At 50.6% G+C, this 18308-nt stretch overlaps 1 protein-coding gene across 1 annotated transcript in view; it reads left to right on the top strand.

The window, feature by feature from the left end:
- Positions 1–9132: 9132 nt before the first annotated feature.
- ADARB1 (adenosine deaminase RNA specific B1) overlaps positions 9133–18308 on the top strand; it is a 67042-nt gene continuing 57866 nt past the window's right edge. Inside the window, exon 1 of the mRNA XM_059475728.1 lies at positions 9133–9232. The gene's annotated coding sequence lies outside the window, so the exon portion shown is untranslated. The remainder of the gene's footprint in view (positions 9233–18308) is intronic.

Here is an 18308-nt window from a genome sequence, read left to right on the forward strand (position 1 = left end):
CAACCTGATCTAGTGGAAAGTGTTCCTGCCCATGGCTGGGTGTTGAAACTGGATGAACTTTAAGGCTCTTCCCAACTCCAACCATTGTATAATTCTCTCATTCTGTGATTCTAAGTACAAAGGAAGATGGAAAACTGGAAACAGCAATGAGATAAAGAATGGTAACAGCAACAATGTTAATAAAAGAGTACAAAAGAAGGGGGTGATTGATGTCAGCAATGCTCACCCAGACCCTGAGACAATGAATGAGGACAGACAATGCTGCTATGTTTTTCGTTGACTGCAAGCCAGTCCCACATGAGGTGGTATGGAAAAATCCCTGGGTCCTAATCAAAACTTGGATACACCTCTGCAAAACCAGCTCCAAGCACTCCAGGCATCACTGCCATGAAAGGCTCTGTATGAGAGTAGGTCTCTCTGGGGTGGCAGCAGTGTAGGGTCCCTACCCCTTGGGCTGCTGGTGGATTTCCCAGCACTTTTAGGTGCTACAGCCAGAGCTGGTCACTGGAAATGTGGACACCAGCAGTGGAGTTGTCCCAGCACTTTTTCCTTGCTCATCCTGCTTGCTGGGTCCCATTGGTTCCCTTCAAACCCCTGGGAGCCAACAGAGCTGAAGCCTTATGATGTGGGAAGCAAAGGGGTGACTGATCTGGTAGAGATGCTGAGCAAGGTGACCCCCAACCTTTTTACAGCCTGATGGCTGTCCCCATGTAGAGATGTTGGACCAGTGACCTCCCTCCTGTACCCAGCCTGGTGGCCCTTGGATGGGCTGGCGCCCACTTGGCTGCGTGTGTAGCTCTGAGCCCTGTGTTTGGAATTGTTGGTCCCCCAGGAACTTAGCAGCAGTTAAACATGTGAGTGTTTAGAGCTCCAGTTCACAGCCTGCTGCTGCTGCAGGCATCTCCTGCCCCCGCCATCTGAGCAGTTGAGCAAAGGACTTAAAATCTGCCAGGAAACAGGCGTCTGAGACACAGAGTCGCCTTCGCAGTTGGCGTGTTTTCAGCATGATAAAAGCTTTCACGCCTTTTTTTTTCTTTTTTAGATAGCACGGTGGGAAAAAAATAGCTTCCAAGCTGTAAGGAGTAGTTGTGCCAGAGGGGTGGGTGGGTGGGGGCCCAACCCGGCAGCTCCAGACTTGGCAAGAAATGAGTAAGCAGTGAATGCATCTCAGCTCGGCTCTGCAGAAATTTGGGGCTACTTTTTTGAGCTGTTCTCTTTCTTGTTGGGGATTTTGCCTTTGAAGGCTGTGCCTGCAAGTGGGAGCCAGGGTATCCTGTCCATCTGGTGGTGCCAGTGGGTATTTTCAGCTACACACAAAGCAGTGGGTGGAAGGGGATTCTCCCTTCCCATCAGCTGCTGGGTAGTGTTGTTGGTGTGCAGGGATAGTTTTTAATATCCCTGCTCTTCCAACTCCCACGTTTTTCCATGGTACCTGTGATGGCCCATTGGCTGGTTCCTGCTGGAGCAGGGCTTGCATCAGGGCAGCAGCACAGCCTGGAAAGGTGCAGTGAGTCACTCAGACACAGTCTAGCCCTAGGAAATCCCTTGGGTTGTGAGCACATAGCCTACGTCCTTCTTCCTTCCGCCTGCTGCCTTGGAAAGTTTTCCTTACGCACCTCATCCAAGTCTCCTTTGCCTGTGGAAAATGTGGCTTTTGCTGGGCTGAGAGCACCTTTGGTTTGAAGCCATGAGCTACCTTATGTGCCCATGGCTTTCTTTAAACCCTGGAGCTAACTAAGTATGTGAGATGGCTTTTGCCAGCCTTGCCAGCCCCAGCACTGAGGCATGTGCTGATGCTCTGGATATTGGGGTGGAACTGGCTGCCTCCCAGGCTGCCACGGAAACCTTGTGGCTGCTGGGCTCCACATGGCTTGTCCCAAGTGCTGGGGGGCTGCCATGGGCTCCTTGAGGTGACTCCCAGGTTGTCCAGCTGAGAGCAGAAAGCAGTAACAGCCAGCCTACACTGGAGCTCATCTGCCATGACCAGAACCTCCGTGGATGCTCAGGTTTAAAAACTGACCTTGTATTGGTCACTGAGCAGGTTGCTTCATGACATGTTGCAATTCCAGCCCTCAGCTACACTTCTTACTGTGTACTTAGGGTGCCAGTGGCAGCTGGTGAATATTTGGAGCCGTTGGGAATATTGGGAGCATGAGGTCCCTGCTGCAGTATGGTTGCTCTCCTCTGCTCCCTGGCTAGGGCACAGCAGGACTGACTGCCTCCCCATGCATTTCCTCACCACAGCCACTGCTCAGTTTGAGCTTTGAGCCTCTGTGGGTCATTCAGGGATGTATCTGTAGGTTTGCTGTCTGGGGGTGAGGAGTTGTCTCCCAGCTCACAAAAAAGACCTGCACTCCTTACCCTTCCATAACCTGGCACGTCACCAGTCACACCCCAGCCCACAGGAGAGTCTGCCTGGGGCACCTTGCCAGGGATGCGCCTGTAGGTGCCAGCACACCCCTCCAGGCACAGTGACGTTCCTCAACAATCCTACTGTGGGCAGTGTTTCTGACCAGCATTCAGGGAGCTCCAGACAGTTGAAACCCCAGTGTCTCCTGCTCCTTCTGGCCCAGAAAGGGCTGGCAGAGCAGAGATTTGGCACTATGGACATCCTGCCACTCTTGCGTGCTCCAGCATGTGCAGTGAGTGCTTTCCCCATGTGGGGTTATTTCCTTTCCCAAATGCCCTCTTTCCTGGCTGATCCTTACATTTCCCACACTTGTATCTGTTTCTTTTGCCTTTTATTCACCCCTGCAACCAACCCAGGTGGGTGCTTGCAGGAGCAGCCTCAGGGAACCCAAGGAAATGCAACTGCATGCAAATTTGAGCTGTGAGATGGTTTGGAAGCAGATGAGATTGGCAGCAGCAGCTCCTCTCATTGAGGTGTTGCATAAGAGAGGCACAGAGGTGAATCACTTGATCCAGCTTTTTCTTCAGCGCTCAGCCCCACTTGTTCCTGCCCAGAAGAACAGGTTTCACCATTTTTGCCTGTTGGCAGCACTGCCCTTGGTGGCCATCCTGCATGGATGTGCTGTCAGTGCTGTGTCCTGGCCTTCCCAGAGCACTCAGGTAGGATGCAGCAGACCTTCCCTTGAGAGCTGTTCCTGCTCTTTGCTTCCTCACCTTTCACCAGTCACTAATCCCAGGAGGGCTCTACCTCTTATCCCATGGCAGCTGAGTTTCTTTAAGAGCTTTTGGGTATTCTTTAAGTGCTTAAGAGCATTGCCACACACCATTTTGAAATCCCCATAAAGTCCAGTTAATTGGATCACCCTTATCTCCATACTCACCGTTTCCTTGCAAGGGAAAGCCATGCCCTGCATGCTGACTCTTCCCAATGAGATAATTATCTGGGATCTGCTGATTCTGCTCTGCACCATGGTTGCTTTGTTAAACCTGGCTTTGTGTTTTTATTTTGATGAGCAATTTAATGCTGGCCAGACATTTTTTTCTGGGAGAGGCAGCTGGTGTGTGGCTCTGTGGTTTCTCTCTGTCTGGTCCTGATGCCTCATTGGGTGCTCTGGCAACCCAAACTGGGACTGGCATCAGGAGTGAGGTTGCTGACAGCAGGACAAGGATTTTTGTGGTGGCTTTCTTTTTCCCCTAACCAATTCAGTTTTCCTTATGAAATAAGTTAAACATGTGCAAACATATTTAAATAGTGCAAACAAAATACAGTGCTTGCTAGCAGAGTTTTTTAAGATTTAGATCTTTGCATCTGGATTCTCTGAGATTTTCCAGACTTCTTGATTACAAGTAGGATGCATAAAACGTTATCTAAGGGTTTCTCTGTGCTTTAACACTCGGTGTTCTGTGCCAGATGAGGTGTGTTGGTGACCTTGTTTGAACTCTGTGTGATTTGTACATGAACCACACAGGTCTGCCTGCATCTGCTCCTTGTGACTCATCCCCAAACATCTGGGGAGCCACAGTTGTCCCTGATGGTGGGCAGTGAGAAGTGGGGTCTGGATCCATGCTCAGTGTTCCTAAACTGAGAATTTCTGTGGTTTAATGCAGTGCAGGTTCTCTTTGAGACTGAGTAAGCCATGACCAGGGGGTTGCTGCTGGTCTGTTTGCTCAGGGAGTGGGTGGGATGCAGTTTGCTGTGCAGGATGTTGACAGTGGTGTACAACACATTGTTTGCCTGATGCTCCCTGGACTTGGTTTCAGCAACTCGAGTAGGAGAGGAAGCTTAGACAAAGAAATGTCCCAAACAGGAAGGTGCTAGAAAGGGAACAAATGTCAGGCCCTGAGCAGGTAAAAGCAGATGATACCAGGATATCCTTCCAAGTGAAGGAGATGAAGGCAGAGATAATCACCCCGGGGCAGGCACCTCTTTGTTCCAGCTCAGCCAGCCCGGGGCTGGGGGGATGGACAGACCATTCTCAGCTGAACACTTGATCTGTGTGTAAAGTGTGGTTTGTCTGGCTTCAGCAGGAACTGTTTGAGGGGTTGGTGGACAGAAGCCAACCCGTGGAAGGGGAGAGGCAAGAAGAGCTGCATCCCTGGGGGATGCTGCTGCTCCTGCTCCCTGCTGTCCCCAGGCTCGGCAGGGAGGAAGGGGGAGCTCAGAGCCCTGATGTGGGACAGGGCCATGGGGACATCAGTGTCCCAGCTGTCAGCCCAGACAGCCTGATGGGTTTATGAGCACATCCACATCCCTGCTGCCACGGCCTGGAGCTGTGCTGGTGGCTCCAGGCTGGAAGCCGTGTTGGTGCTCCCTGGCTGTGTTTACAGCTGTTTTGGATACATTAGCAGCTGTCCTGGGTACATGTAATCACTGCTCACCAGTGTGATGGTTCATCTAAACACCTTCCACTTCACTGGCAGAGCAACCCCTGTCTGCCTCATGAATCCCTTTGCTTTGGGAGCAGGAGGTGTTACTGTGGGAAGACACTTAACTCTTCCCACTCGACTGTGGGAAGACACATCGACTCTGTTGGTGTTCCTGCACCCAGCTTTTGGCCCTCTGTGTAAAAATAGAGCTCGTGCTGCTTTAGGGGTGCTGTGCCCACGATGCTGATGTTGGAGGTGGGTCCAAGAGAACACTGGGATGCTCATCATTGCTCAGTGTGCAGGGCAGGTGCATCAGACAAGCAGTGGATGCTGCAGGCACCTGGGGTGAGCTCTGGATGCTGCTGCTGCTGCTGCTGGTGAGCAGTGTAAACAGAAGCGGTGAACCAATTTAAGCAATCCTTTTCCATGCATTTTTCCAACTTCTCACGTCTTGGGATTTTTGAGTTGGAGATGTTATTGTACTTGAATAGCATTTGCTGGATCTTGCTTCCAGATTTTCCTCCTCCTAATTTCCAGTGATAACTTTACTTTTTTTTTATTTTTTTTGATCACTCCTTGTCACAATTTCACAAAAGGTCGGCTCTCTCTGTCTTGGTGCCAGGGTCTTGTAGCTGAGCAGTAACAGCCAGCCTACACTGGAGCTCATCTGCCGTGACCAAAACCTCCCTAGATGCTCATGGTTTAAAAACTGATCTTGTATTGGTCACTGAGCAGGTTGGTTCATGACCTATTGCTGGGCAGTGCTCAGACTGCCCCCAAGGCAGTTCTGCATTTTGGTGTCTGGTCCTGCCTGCCCACTGTGACCCCAAGGGCACATTTTGCCATGGGTGGCACCCCACAGCCCTGTGCCTATGGGTGTGAGAGGATGAGGAGGAGCCAGAGTCCTTCCTCTGCCCTGTACAGGTGGGATAAAAAGACCAGGACCATTGGTGCTCGTGTGACATTGCACTGGATGTCACTCTTCCTCCAGCCCTGAGGATGGAGTTCCCTGTGGATATGGAGATCCCTGTCTTCAGGATGTGTTCCCGGCCCAGTGTGGGACCTCTCTGTCCTGGGGCTGCCCTGATCCAGCTCTTTCCATGGATGCCATCAGGCAGGGCACTCTGCTTGGCTGTCACCTGATGTGTTTGCTGACGGGCAGTCTGGCACCAGCATCCTGCCTGTAGACCCAGCTCAGGACACTGTGTAGGCATTGAGGACACACCTCAGCATTGTTCAGGGGTCTACACAAGCAGGTTACTGCAAGAGGAGCTGCCAGACTGCCTTGAAGCATGTGCTGGCCTTAGAAATTCCTGTTTCACACCATCTATGAAGCAGCTGAATCTCTCATTAGGCAGCTGTGCTCCCCAGTTGTCCTGCAGCAGCAGCCACCACCCTGGTGACAATGCCATTGTCCTTCCACAGCCCTGCCAGCCTGCCACTCAGCAAGGAGTGGGTTAACCATCCTCCCTCCTCCTTTCAGCAGCATGGATTTGGAAACAGGTTCCCCAGGCTTGGCAGCTGCCCTGCTGAGGATCATATGGCGACAGCAGGGAGAAACTCCTAAGCTTGGATCTGCTGCCAGGGCTTTTCAGGGATGCAGCTTCTGTTGGGTTGGTGGCACAGAATGGTGGAGGAGGTGCTGGGTCTGGCAGTGCATGCACCACATCCTCAGGTGAGGTTAAGGACTCCAGGAGTAGGTCTGTATGAACTGGCATGCTGCATGCAAGGTGTGGCTCCAGTACGGCGGGTATGGGATGGAGAATCCATCCAAATCCTTGCTCAACTGTGCACCAGGACCAGCACACAGGGATGTGTTCAGCACACAGGGATGTATTCAGCACATGTGGGGACTCCAAGGAGCAAAACCAGTTTGCAAATCAGGTTTCCCTGAGGTGGAAAATCTCTGTCAGAGTGTGGAAATCGTGGAGCTGCTTTTGACTTGGGGAGTTTGAAATGCGCCGTGCTCACTTCTGGCTGCCTAATATTTCCAATTTCCCAGGACTTGGATGAAAAAGCCATTGTTAAAGAGCCATTCATTTATTAAAGTGGGTTTACAGAAAACAAACTGAGCCAAAAAACCCCGACCAATAAAAAAAACCCAAAAACCCACACCAAGGTTTGAATTACTTGGAAAACTGTGGTGTTTCAAAAGCACCAGCAGCTGAGTCATAGTGGCTCAGCTCAGCAAGGACAGTGCTGTCTGGGGAGGGAGCCCCTTTCATTCCACAGTGGCAGGGAGCTGTCTAATCCATGGTGGGATCCATTAAGTGGGACAAGGAGCCTGGGAACACGCTCTGCCTCCCACCCCAGCCTTGTCCCTGCCATATTTTGGGGTCAAGTTGAAGGGGACCACAGTGGGTGACCCAGTCCAACCTCCCAGCTCAGGCAGGATCATCCCAGAGCACACAGCACAGGATTGTGTCTGGCACTGATTTTCCCAACATCCTGGTGGGACACAACCACTTTGGTGACACACAGGAGGAACTGAGGAACGTGGGTTTGTTTCTTGGCTTCAGTGCTGATCCTAAGGCAGGGGGAAAATGCAATAGTTAGTGTTACATTTCCTGAGTGTAAAATGGGGTAAGAAAACACAGACAGGCCTTCCCAAGGCATTCCCAGAGGTGAAGGCATCAGCAGCCAAAAGCTGCCTGCCCGTTTTTCCTGCTGCTCCTGAGCAGGGCAGAGGCGAAGGGCGGTGCCTTGAGAGAAGGAAGTATAAAAATAGGTTGTTGTTCCAAGCACTGGCTTTTGTGTGCTCCTCTTTACCCTCTGCCTGCATGGATCTCTACCTCACCAGGAACTGGGAGAGAAGGAAAAAGCCACAATGCTGCACCTGGAGCCCGTGCTGGGCAGTGAAGGGACATGGTGATGTGGGTGGCACCACCTAAACACTCTGGAGAAACAGTGAGAAAGCACACAGGGTTCTCAGCACAAAGGTTTAGCAATGCCAAGGTGGTTGATGCAGCAACACGTGTCAGCACATATCCAGGACCATAGGAAACAGCCTCAAGCTGTACCAGGGGAGGTTTAGATTGGATATTGGGAAAAATTCCTTCACTGAAAAGGTGGCCAGGTAACCTCAAAGGGGCAGAGAGGTGGGAAGGTTAAGATTTCTCTGAGCAGTTGATGTCTGTAGTCAGCTGTGGCCAGGAATGAAATTTTGGGACATGATGAAAGTGTTCTGAAGGGCACAAATGAGGAGTGGTATCAGTCTGCAAGCCTGAATTGGCTTTTGCAAGTCTGAATCCCAGTTCCTGGTGGGGAAAAGATCCTGAGACACAGAAACTGGGGAGAGCAAGGCCAGCACTGCATTCCTCTGTGTGCTGCAGCATCCCACAGGCTGAGCTGGGCTCAGCACCTGCAGGTGTCATTAAACTGCAGTGACTTGCAGTGGTTTTAAACTGACAGGTTTAGATTGGATTTTGGGACAAAATTCGTGGCTGTGAGGGTAGTGAGGCCCTGGCACAGGTTGCCCAGAGAAGATGTGGCTGCCTCACTCCTGAAGTGTTCCAGCCAGTTTGGACAGGGCTTGGTGCAAATAGTGAAAGGTGCCCATGCCCGTGGCCGAGGGTGGAACGGCATGAGCTTTAAGGTCCCTTCCAACCCAATCCATTCTGTGACTGTATGTCAAGGGCAGAATGCAGGTCAGAAAGCTGCTCCCTAGGTGGCCACAAGCCTGCTGTCACAAACAGCCCAGGTTTAGCGCAGTTATTTAATCCTTTCCGGAGCCCCTGCTCCGCAGGAGGCTGATGCCCTAAGACACATCAAGAGCCATACACGCGGTGGAAGCACTGATGAACTTTACTGACGGTGTTTGGGTGGCGATCTCCCTCCCTTCTGGAAAACACTGTTTGGCCTTCTCGTCTCGGCGCGCTGGGATGCGCTCGGATACGGACACCGCATCCAGGATGACGCTGGAATGGCAGAGGCTGGGCCTTTGTGCCCCGTGGGCGGTGCTGGGTGTGCCGGCAGTGAAGGCTGGTGCGGGACCCCTCCGGGTGCGGGGTGTACGGTGCGGGGTGCGGGGGGCCCGGCCGGGATGGGCTGTGGGTGCGGGACCGCGGGGGGGGGGGGGGGGGGGGGGGCGAACCGTGCACCGCGCGGCCCCGCCCCCGCGCCCGCCCAATCAGCGCCGCTCCTCCCAGAGCCCGGCCCCGCCCCTCGCCTCCCCGTTGCCATCTCCGCCGCGCGCGAGCGCGCGAGCGCCCTCGGCCCCGCCCCCGCCCGGCCCCGCCAATGGGAACGACGGAGCCGCCCGCGGGGCCCCGCCCCCGCGCGCGCGGGGCTCGCGCCGCTGGCGGGCCCGGCGCGGCCTGCACGTCGGCGGCGGCGGCGCGCGCACGGAGCCGCGGCGGCGGCGGCGGCGCAGCGGGGCCGCCGCGGGGCTCGGCCGGGACCGCGCATGGCGGAGCGGCGGCGGCGGCGGCGGGGCCCGGCAGCGGCGCGGAGAGAGGTGAGCCCGGGCTGCGGCGGCGGGGCGGGAGCGCCCCGCGGGACCTGTCCAGGTCCTGACGCGGTGGCAGGTGCCGGTGGTTGCCGGCCCGGCCGCTCCGCACCTGTTGAGGACGGCGGGGGCCGGGCCGCGGCGGAGGTGCCGGTGCGGGGGCGCAGTGCGGCGCGGAGCGGGGCCCGGCCGTTCCCGGCGGGGGCGGGCGCCCGGGCGGGCTCCCCCGGGCAGGGGCCGCGGCGGTGGCGGCGTTGGGGCCATTTTGGGGGTGGCGGCACCACGGGAAGTTTGGCCTCGGCCGCCCGAACCGGGGGCAGCTCCACAGCGGCACCGGCCGCCCGTCAGGGCCACCCGGGGCCGCGGAGAGCCCCGGTGCGGGGCAGGCGCTGCCGCGGGGGGTGCCTGCCCTTCTCCCGGTGTTCCCTTCTGGCCGTGCTCCTCCGCCCTGCCCTTCTCCCGGTGTTCCCTCCTCGCCGGGCTCCTCCGGTCCGGCCGCCCCCGGCACCGCCGCCCGCCCTCTGCAGTGGGGAGGCGGCGCGTCCTTGGAGAGCAGCTCGGGCGTGAAACGCGGCTGCACATCCCAGCGCCTTTGCTTCCCGGCTGGATAACCCCGCAGAGCCCTTCTCCATCTGTTGCCCTGGCCCCCGGTGGGTTTCCTTGGTCCTTTGGGATTCGGTTGGATCTGTGCTGTGTTCGGACCAAAACTGCAGTCGTGAGATGTGTGGTTGTGCTTTTCAAAGTCTGGTTTGCTTAAAAAAACAGAGATAAAAGGCTTCCAAAGGGCGCCTGTCTGGTGCCCGAGGGGCATCGCTGGCCTGGGCTGCTCCTGCTCTCTGCCCGTCTTCACCTTGCACCTCTCAGGATTCAGGTGAGGAAGCACTGGCCATGGCAGAGAGGTTTACAGAGCATTCAGGACTCTGCACTCAGGCTGCACAGAATTGATGGATGAGCCATCATCAGCCATGCTTGGCCTGAGCTTAAATGGTTTTTTTATAATTTTTAATTTTTTTATCTCCTTGTTTTGGTGATATATAAAGGAAAAACCAACTTCCTGTAATTTTTTAGCATAAACACTATCAGGGTCTCATTTCTTACTGTTTTTTATTTTATCCAAGTGGTGGTGAGCTTACTGGAGCTGTTGGGTTCTCCCAGGCACCCTGCTTGCTCTGTGAGTTACTGTCACTCCTGAGAGTGAAGTTGTAGCATTGTTCTTGGAGCTGTTTTATGCTAGAGAGTGGCAGCAGGCCAACCTTCCTGGACGCACAAGATGTTTAGAATAATTAGTGATGGAATACCCCTTGCAAATAATTGTTTGGGTTTATCTAGCACTCAGTTGTAGCAATATCTACCTCTAAAAATAGGCAGGCCTCTGTGTAATGAGCCTCGTAGTATAAACAAGTCATATCTTGAATGACTGTTGTTACTTTTGGGATGTCCAAGATAGATGCCTTTGGGGGTTTTGCCAAATCTTCTAACTTTTTTTTTCCCCCTCTGCAGTGAGCTATGTTTCTTGGCCCTTACTCCATGCAGTTGTATGCACTGACCAGAGGCAAGGCTCAGTAACCCTCGCTGTTCAGGGCTGGCACAGCTGCACAGAAAAGCTTCCCAAGGTTGAGCAGTCCTGGTTTTCCCATGCAATCCATGCTCAGGTGGCAAGCAGTGGGCTCTGCCAGGTGGCTGCATCACCCCTGATGGCACTCTGGGGCACTGCCCATCATGAATTCAGCACAGAGCCCCGCTCATCCGTGCTCTGACTCCACAGTTTTCTGTGACACAGGGACAGAGCAGCTCGGGTGTGATCCTGGTTGTGCTGCTCCTGCTTGGGATGCCTTCCAAGTGTCCCAGGGTGCAGCTGTGTGAGCACACCGTTCTTGCTTTCAGGAGTCAGGAGCGAGGGTGGCACGAGGAGTGTTCCCATATTTTGCTGGGTGCTTTGTCAGAGCCCAGGCTCTCACGTGCATGTGCTTTTTGGGGTTTGTTTTCAGCAGCCAGCACGCTGCATTGCTGACGTTGAGGAGCACTGGCTCCTCAGCTCGAGAGAGAAAAAATAGCCAACTTTTTCAGCAGGAGGAGTGCTTGCTCTGTGTTTTCTGAGAAGGTAGCACTGTGCTCAGTGTTGGAAACAGGAGTGTGTCATAGCTTTGATCACACTGCTCACGGACCCCAACCCGCTTTGATGCTGCCCCCAGTTATCCAGATTTATCTGCTCAGTTAGAAGCTGAGTGCCCTTTTGTGGGCTGTGTTTTGGGAATGGAAATGCAGTCCCATAAGCCCTCAGTGGCAGGCCTCTGTGAGCACAAAGTGGCAGGCTATGAGCACAAAGGTCTTCTGGAGAACTTTTAACTAAATGGGACTTTTTTCTCTTTTAAAAGCCACCCGTGTTTTGGTTTGAGTAAAGCCTAAGTGGCTGGGCTTACCAGTTCAGACAGTTTGGGACTGGGACCAGGTGAGGCTCTGCCATTCCCTAGCAAACTGATGCCTACACTTGGCAAACCCCGGACTGCTGCCTGTAGTTGTTCCCAGTCACCCAGTCAGAGAGCCCTGGACAGACCCTGGGTGTGCCATGCCCTCTCAGCAGTCCGTGTTGCCAGTGTCACCTGTGCCCTGAGGAGGTTTTGGGGATGGCAGTGCTGCCTGTGTTTCAGGTGGGGAGTGTTTCCCTGGCTGCAAGGGCTGGGCTGGGTGTTGGTGCCAGGGTGGTTTCAGGTGGGTTGTCCCCAGGTGCTTGCACTGAGTGCCTTGTTAGACTCTTGCATTTGACATCAGGAGCTTGAGGGTCTTTGCTTGGATGCCTGAGATACCTGCTCTGATGAAGACAAACCAGAGCTCTTGCTGTTCCTGCAGCTTCTGGAGCTGGTAGGTGCTTGTCACATTTGAAACTCAAGCCATCCAGCTGCTGCAGTGTGGATTTCAGCTTATGTTGAAGTACTGAACATTGAAACTGTATGTTTGGGTTGTATTTATCAGTGGATGCTGTTATTTATGTATCTTGGTTTGAAAGGAAATACCTTTATAGTAGAAATGCTGCCTGACCAAAGGAGAAAAAAAAAAGCCCCCCCAAAAAAACCTTGGTGAAATGATTATGTAAGCAAGTGAAATGGCATTCTAAAGCAAAAGTTTCTTTCCTGTTTGGAGACAGCGTGGCTGGGTTTTTTTCTCTTTCCTGCTGTTTAACATTTTTAAAATCCTTTTAGTGAATGTTTTTTGTATGGAAGGTATGAGAAATAGTTGTTTTTGCAATTTAAGTCCTTAAAGAGGTCATCGGCAGGCTGTGGGAGTTAGCAGGAGCCAGATATTTGGGCCTGTAGCTGACCAAAGCAGCAGCACATGAGTCCATTTAAGCCATAATAAAGGTAAAAAAAAACCCAAAGAAATTAATGTAACTGCTATTACTGTGTGAGCTCAGAGGATGCTCGGTACAGTCATCCTCTTAGGAATGTCTGGTTGCAGAGGGATTCAGGATCCTTTCCTGTTCCCTGCCTGTGGGTCAGCTTTGCTGTGTGTCTGTCCCCAAGGCAAGGGAATCCATCTCCTCCACAAAAGCTGCCGGGGTTACCTTGAGCTTCTGTTCCCAGCAGGAGCACGGGCTGAGTCAGTGCTGCCTGCCCAGGGCTGTGACTCACTGCTGTCCCCTGAATGCACAGCCAGCCTGCTGCCAGCACTGCCAGCCTGTGCCTGTAACCCCATTCCAGAGCTTCCTCTGTGAGTATCACCTGCTTACAGGGCTTTGGGAGTGCTGCACTGCTTTCCTGAGCTGTGTGTGCTGGTGGAAGTTGGTTGTTACTGAGCTTTTGATCTGTGCGATGCTGAGCATCTGTGGACGTGCCAGGGAGCTTCTCCTGTGTGCAGTATTATAATTCCATCTTTGTGGCCTGTGTTCCTTCTTTACACTTTAACTTATTTTTTAAATTATTTTTTTAAGCTTTATGTGCTTGAAGAGGAAGGATGCTTTGTTTTTCTTTTGGAGAAATGTTTTCCCTGGTGCTCCAGGGTTAGGTCTCTTTGTGGTTGAGAGCTATTCTGTACTTCTAACTCAGGATTGCTTCATGAACAATGTCTTTATTGAGAGCTCTGGCTATCTTCCTGTGCTTCAAAGCTCAATTTCCCATTGCCTGGCGTGGTTAGTGCCCTTGAATGAAATTGGTTAACAACTTTAAAATCCATCAGATTTGGCAAGAGAGTGGATTTGTCCCAGGTAAGTACTGAGCTGTGGGAGCACAAGAATCTGTGAGGAAGGAAATCTCAGATGAGTGCTCTGCTGGAAGAAAAGCTGTTGCTGGAGTGCAGATATTATTGGACATCAGAGGAGCTCTGTGGTAGCTCTGAGACAAACAGGAAATCAAGTTTCAGAAGTAGTTCCAGTAAAAGGTAGGTCCTTATTTCCCTAAGTATCCCTTGTTTTCCTTTGTAAAAGCAGAGATGAGTGATCTAAGGAGCAATCTTGCATCATCATAGGAGATGGAACAAAACAAAAGGTTTAGGTACAGTCCCTCACCCTGCCCCTGGGGGCTGAAGCATGAGGGAGACAGCAAAGATTTTAAATTTCCCTGTAAAGGCTCTTGCAGTTTGTTTGGAATAAAGTCCTTTTATAGGTGTAGCAAAGCACCGGGGTCAGGATTTTTCCATGCAGAGTGCTTTTGGCAGAGATGCAAAAGGAAGGGCTGCTCAGCAGATTGCAGAGGAATTTTTGGGTTTAGTTAATTTTACAGAGATTTTAACAGAATGGCGTTCTTGGACCTAGGTAAGGTGAAGAGTATTCTGAGTATCCTCATTTGGAGAAAACATGTGAGGACTATACCCTATTTTGAATTTCAAGTAGAAATATTCCTCATTTGGGGTTGAGTTTGGTACTACATGGCAGAAAGTACTTTCTGATTACTTTGCTTCCTGGTGCTTTTGTTATTATGATACTTTTAAGTTGCATAAATAATTTTATGATGGGCCTTGGGTACAATTATATGTGAGTACTATACCAATGTCAATTTGTCTTTGTTCCAAACTCAATTTATCAGTGGCTCCTCCTTTCTGCTATTAGTTTTGTCATATCACCTCTGAAAAGAGATGAACTATTTAAAATTTGATCAAAAAGAGAACAAGCATGTATGCTAAACACCAGTTTCTTTCATTTGTCACATGTAATGTGAATATGAAGTTTTTATGTAGGAATTGTGAGGCAGCCTCAACCAGGAGGATTTTTTTTCTCATTTGGTCTGTGTAGGTTTTGAGGTTTGCAAAGGTAGTTAATACTTTCCCTGCCATTCTGAAGGCTTCTCCTGAAAGTGTTCAGTGTGTCTAAAGTGAGGTTAATTTTGATTTATGTTGATTAACTCAGCTCTTCAACTTTATTTGCAAAGGAGCCTTTAAGTTTAAGGTTTCACTCTCTTTTTCCTTGCTTAGTTATGCTCTAGTGTTTGTACCTCATCTACTGGAAACCTATTAGAGGGGAAAAATACCTTTGACTTTCTTTAGATGCAAATTTTATAAAAGCTTATTTACAGAGGCCCTTCTGTGTCAGATTGTGCTTTTTCACCTCAAACACTGAGCACAGATACCGAGTACTTAATAAATAAAACAACTCTAAAATTCTTTGGATGGCTCCCAGTAAGAACACAGTAGGATCTCTAATTAAAACATTCTGATCAAAACTGGACTAAGATAACACATTTGAATGCTGCTTTTGGCCTTAGAGTTGCCATGTTTTTCACAGCTAAAGGATCAGTCCTGGTATTTTTAAATATCTGAAAAATGAGAAGAATTAATGTAAGCCGATGGCTGAACTGCTTTATTTGGGAGGAACTTGTAGTAAAGCTGGCTCTGTGAGGGAACCAGGCTTATAGCCCTCCTCCACTGCCCAGGTTTTAAAGCTTGCTCTTGATATGCAAGAGTAGCTCATTCTGGGAGATGAAAGGAGGAGGAGATAAATTCTTTTGTTGCGTGCTTACTCACTTTTATAACCATGATAGCCTTTGGTCAAGTTTACGCCTGGAAGGCACTTTATAGTATGGGTGTTTCCCACAGTATGGAAATTACCAAGGTGTATTAAGTAGGGAGAGAACTCCTTTGCCATAGCTTCTGAATCTGGAACACAAATAGTGGCCTTCTCCTTTAAATTTTGGTAGTTTTGGTAGCTAAAACTGGTGAGCTGATTGAGCAGCACCTTTGGGATGCTGACTCTGTGCAGGTTTGCACCCCCTTGGACCTGTTGCCTGTGGAGTCTGCACAAAGTCTGAGTGTTGTTCACAGGTGTGGAGCCACAGGCAACTGCAGAATCATTATTATTTGTTAAACCAGAGTCATCTTTTCCAGCTGGACTAGAGCATATTCCTGTTTATTTTACCTGTAAGCTTTTCAGAGCAGCTCTGTGGCACGATGCTTGTATTTTCTCAGCCATGGTGGCTTTGATGTCTTCTCTGGGGCTGCGGCCCCTCTCTTGGTTTAGAAGCACTTGTACAGCCAGCAAAACCATCCTTGCAGTGCTGGCAGCAGACAGGCTTTCCTGGGATTTACTGTGTATTATACAGACCTTCTTGTAGTGATATTTTTACAGATGCTTTTTGTCTCCCGCCGCTCACCAGTGCCAAGTGGTGTTCTGCAGTTTGATGTCATGTGATACTCTGTTTTGATAACAAAGAGGAGCTGGAAATTAATGCTTAACTCAAACCAGTGATCCTGGCAGTTGTGGCTTGGGTGTGTATGCCAGTGTTTTAATTGGAGCTGGGAGCATGCTTCTGAGTGTACAAAAACATGTAAATGTGGCACATAGCTTAGTAGTGGACCTGGTTAGACTCAGTGGTCTGAGGCTTTTCCAGACTTGACAATTCCATGGTTCTGTGACAATCCTGCCTGTCTTTGCCTGTGTGCTTGAGGGGGGACAGCTTGCACAGGCTCCCTTTGGAGGAGGGTGAGTGCAGAGATGAGCTCTAAGGGGAATGTCCACTGCTCTAAGGTTGTGATTGGGTTGTGCTTCTGTTGCTAATGGCTGCTCAGAGTTTGATTAATAAGAAGCTAAATCGGGGCCCTTCACTGCATTAGCAGCTCTCAAGAACATGAGACAGAAAAGCACAGCTGATGTGAGCCAAAGCAGCAAGGGCTGCTCGGGAGTGTGTGCCTGTGCTTTTGGCAAAGTACTGCCAAAGGGGTGAAGTCTCCTGGAAAATCTTTTGTGAAAGCGGAGAAAATCCTGTCTTCACTCCATAATCTACCATACATGCTGGAATTGGTGGGAGCTTCCCCCTCTCTTTCACGAGGACTGTCAGGTCTTTCCATCAAATCAGCAAAATCTGCTTTTTCTCGTGTCTTTGAAACTCTTGCATTTAACATAACAGATTTTTGCAACTCTGCTGTTTTCCCTGAGGATGATAATGAGTTGGGCAAGCTTCCCAAGTGGGGGAAAGGGTGCATTAGTCTGGAAACTTTGGGTAGTTTGTCTCTGTTTGATGCTTTTGTATGCAAGTTAATTTCCCCAGACCTCAGTGCTGACAAATATGGATAACGAGGGATAGTGAGTACTACTGTAGCTCTGTTGTTTTTTTTTCCCTGGTGCAGCCTAGTTTATCTTCTTTTATCCCCTGAAAGCTATTCTTAGTAAGTGGTTGTTTTTCTTGAACTAAATGAGTGAATAATCACAATTTCATTCACTGTCCTTACATATGTTTAAATATAGTATTAACCTAATCTTCTTACATGCTTTTCCTTCTGCACCCCCTGAGTTCCTGAAGGAATCAGGTTCACTGTTAGTAAGATCTATGAATGAACTTGCCTGGAAATGAAATACTTCTTTTGAGCTTTGGCTCGTGTTTATTGCCAAGATGGTAATTTATTCATATATTTGGACAGCAGCATCATTCCTCATGCACATAACTTCTGTGCTGTCAAGAGAACTTCTTCTGCGTGCACATTCCTCAGATACAGCCTGTGAGATGGTTTTGTTGGTTTTTTTTTCCCTGCTCGGAAGGGAGAGCGCTCGTTGGGTGGGAAAGCTTTGGTGCTCCATGTTAGGAAGGAGGGAGGGAGGGAGCTCTCCGTGGTACCGAGCGGGGCCGGGGCCGCCGGGCTGCGGGCGCTTGTGCCGCGGGGAGGAGGGAGGGAGGGAGGGAGGGACGGGCTCGTCCTGCCCTCCTGCTCCTGCCACATCCCGCTACGTAACACACCATGCAAACTATATCCCACGGATTTTGTAAATGTTATTAGATAGCATGGATCTAGAGAAACAACTTCAGCAAATATAGCTAGTGTTCTATAACTCTGTCCTGTTGTTTCTCTCATCCCTGTGTTTCAGATCACGATGGCTAGCTGGGCTTTTTTTTGCAGCGCAGGTAATACCCAGTGCTACTGGGTAGTGTTCCCAACCCCGCTGATTATTTTCCATCTCCCTTGGCCTCCTTGTATGCTTTTTCTCAGTAGCTCAGTGAGGTTTCAGTCAGCAGCTCAGCTGAAGGTGGCCATGACTCTGTTGGGGCCACTTGCCCAGCCTGGCTGTGAACACCCCCAGCTTCTCTCAGCATCTGTGATGCCCTTGCTGGCTTTCAGCCTTTTTCAAGTTCAGGGTTCACAGAATAGCCCGTGTTGGAAGGGACCCTCAAGGATTATTGAGTCCAGGGCAACCCCAAGAAGAGCTGTGGCTTGTTCTCCTTTCAATATTTTCTTTCTTCAATCCTTTGTTCTATAGATTTGCTTTCTTTTAAAGTTTGCTTTCCAGACTTAAGCGAGGCTCCCCAATGGCTGTGAGAGCATTTTCTAAGTAACTGCTCTTGATGGCTTTCAGTGAGTGTGGAAGGAAGTAGAAGTACATTTGATTATTGTAATAAAAGCTCTGTTGAGGAATATGGCTATTGACTGTTGCTTTCTTGCCAGAGCATCACCTGATCTGCAGGACAGCTTAGCTGAAGCAGGCTGCTTTTAAAGCTGAAGAGAAATAGCCAATATTTTCAAGGTCATAGCTTTTAGAATGCTGTGGTAGAAAGTAGGGAAAGGAATTTTTCTGCTGGTAGCTTTCAGTACAGCAGAGCTCCTCAGCATTATTTATGGCTTTGGCTTGAGTATTTTTGCATCTTCCTGGGTCACAGACCTTCCTTGCTGTCTT

This window comes from Ammospiza nelsoni, chromosome 7 (genome assembly GCF_027579445.1).
Source record: "Ammospiza nelsoni isolate bAmmNel1 chromosome 7, bAmmNel1.pri, whole genome shotgun sequence".
NCBI classification, from domain to species: Eukaryota; Metazoa; Chordata; class Aves; order Passeriformes; family Passerellidae; genus Ammospiza; species Ammospiza nelsoni.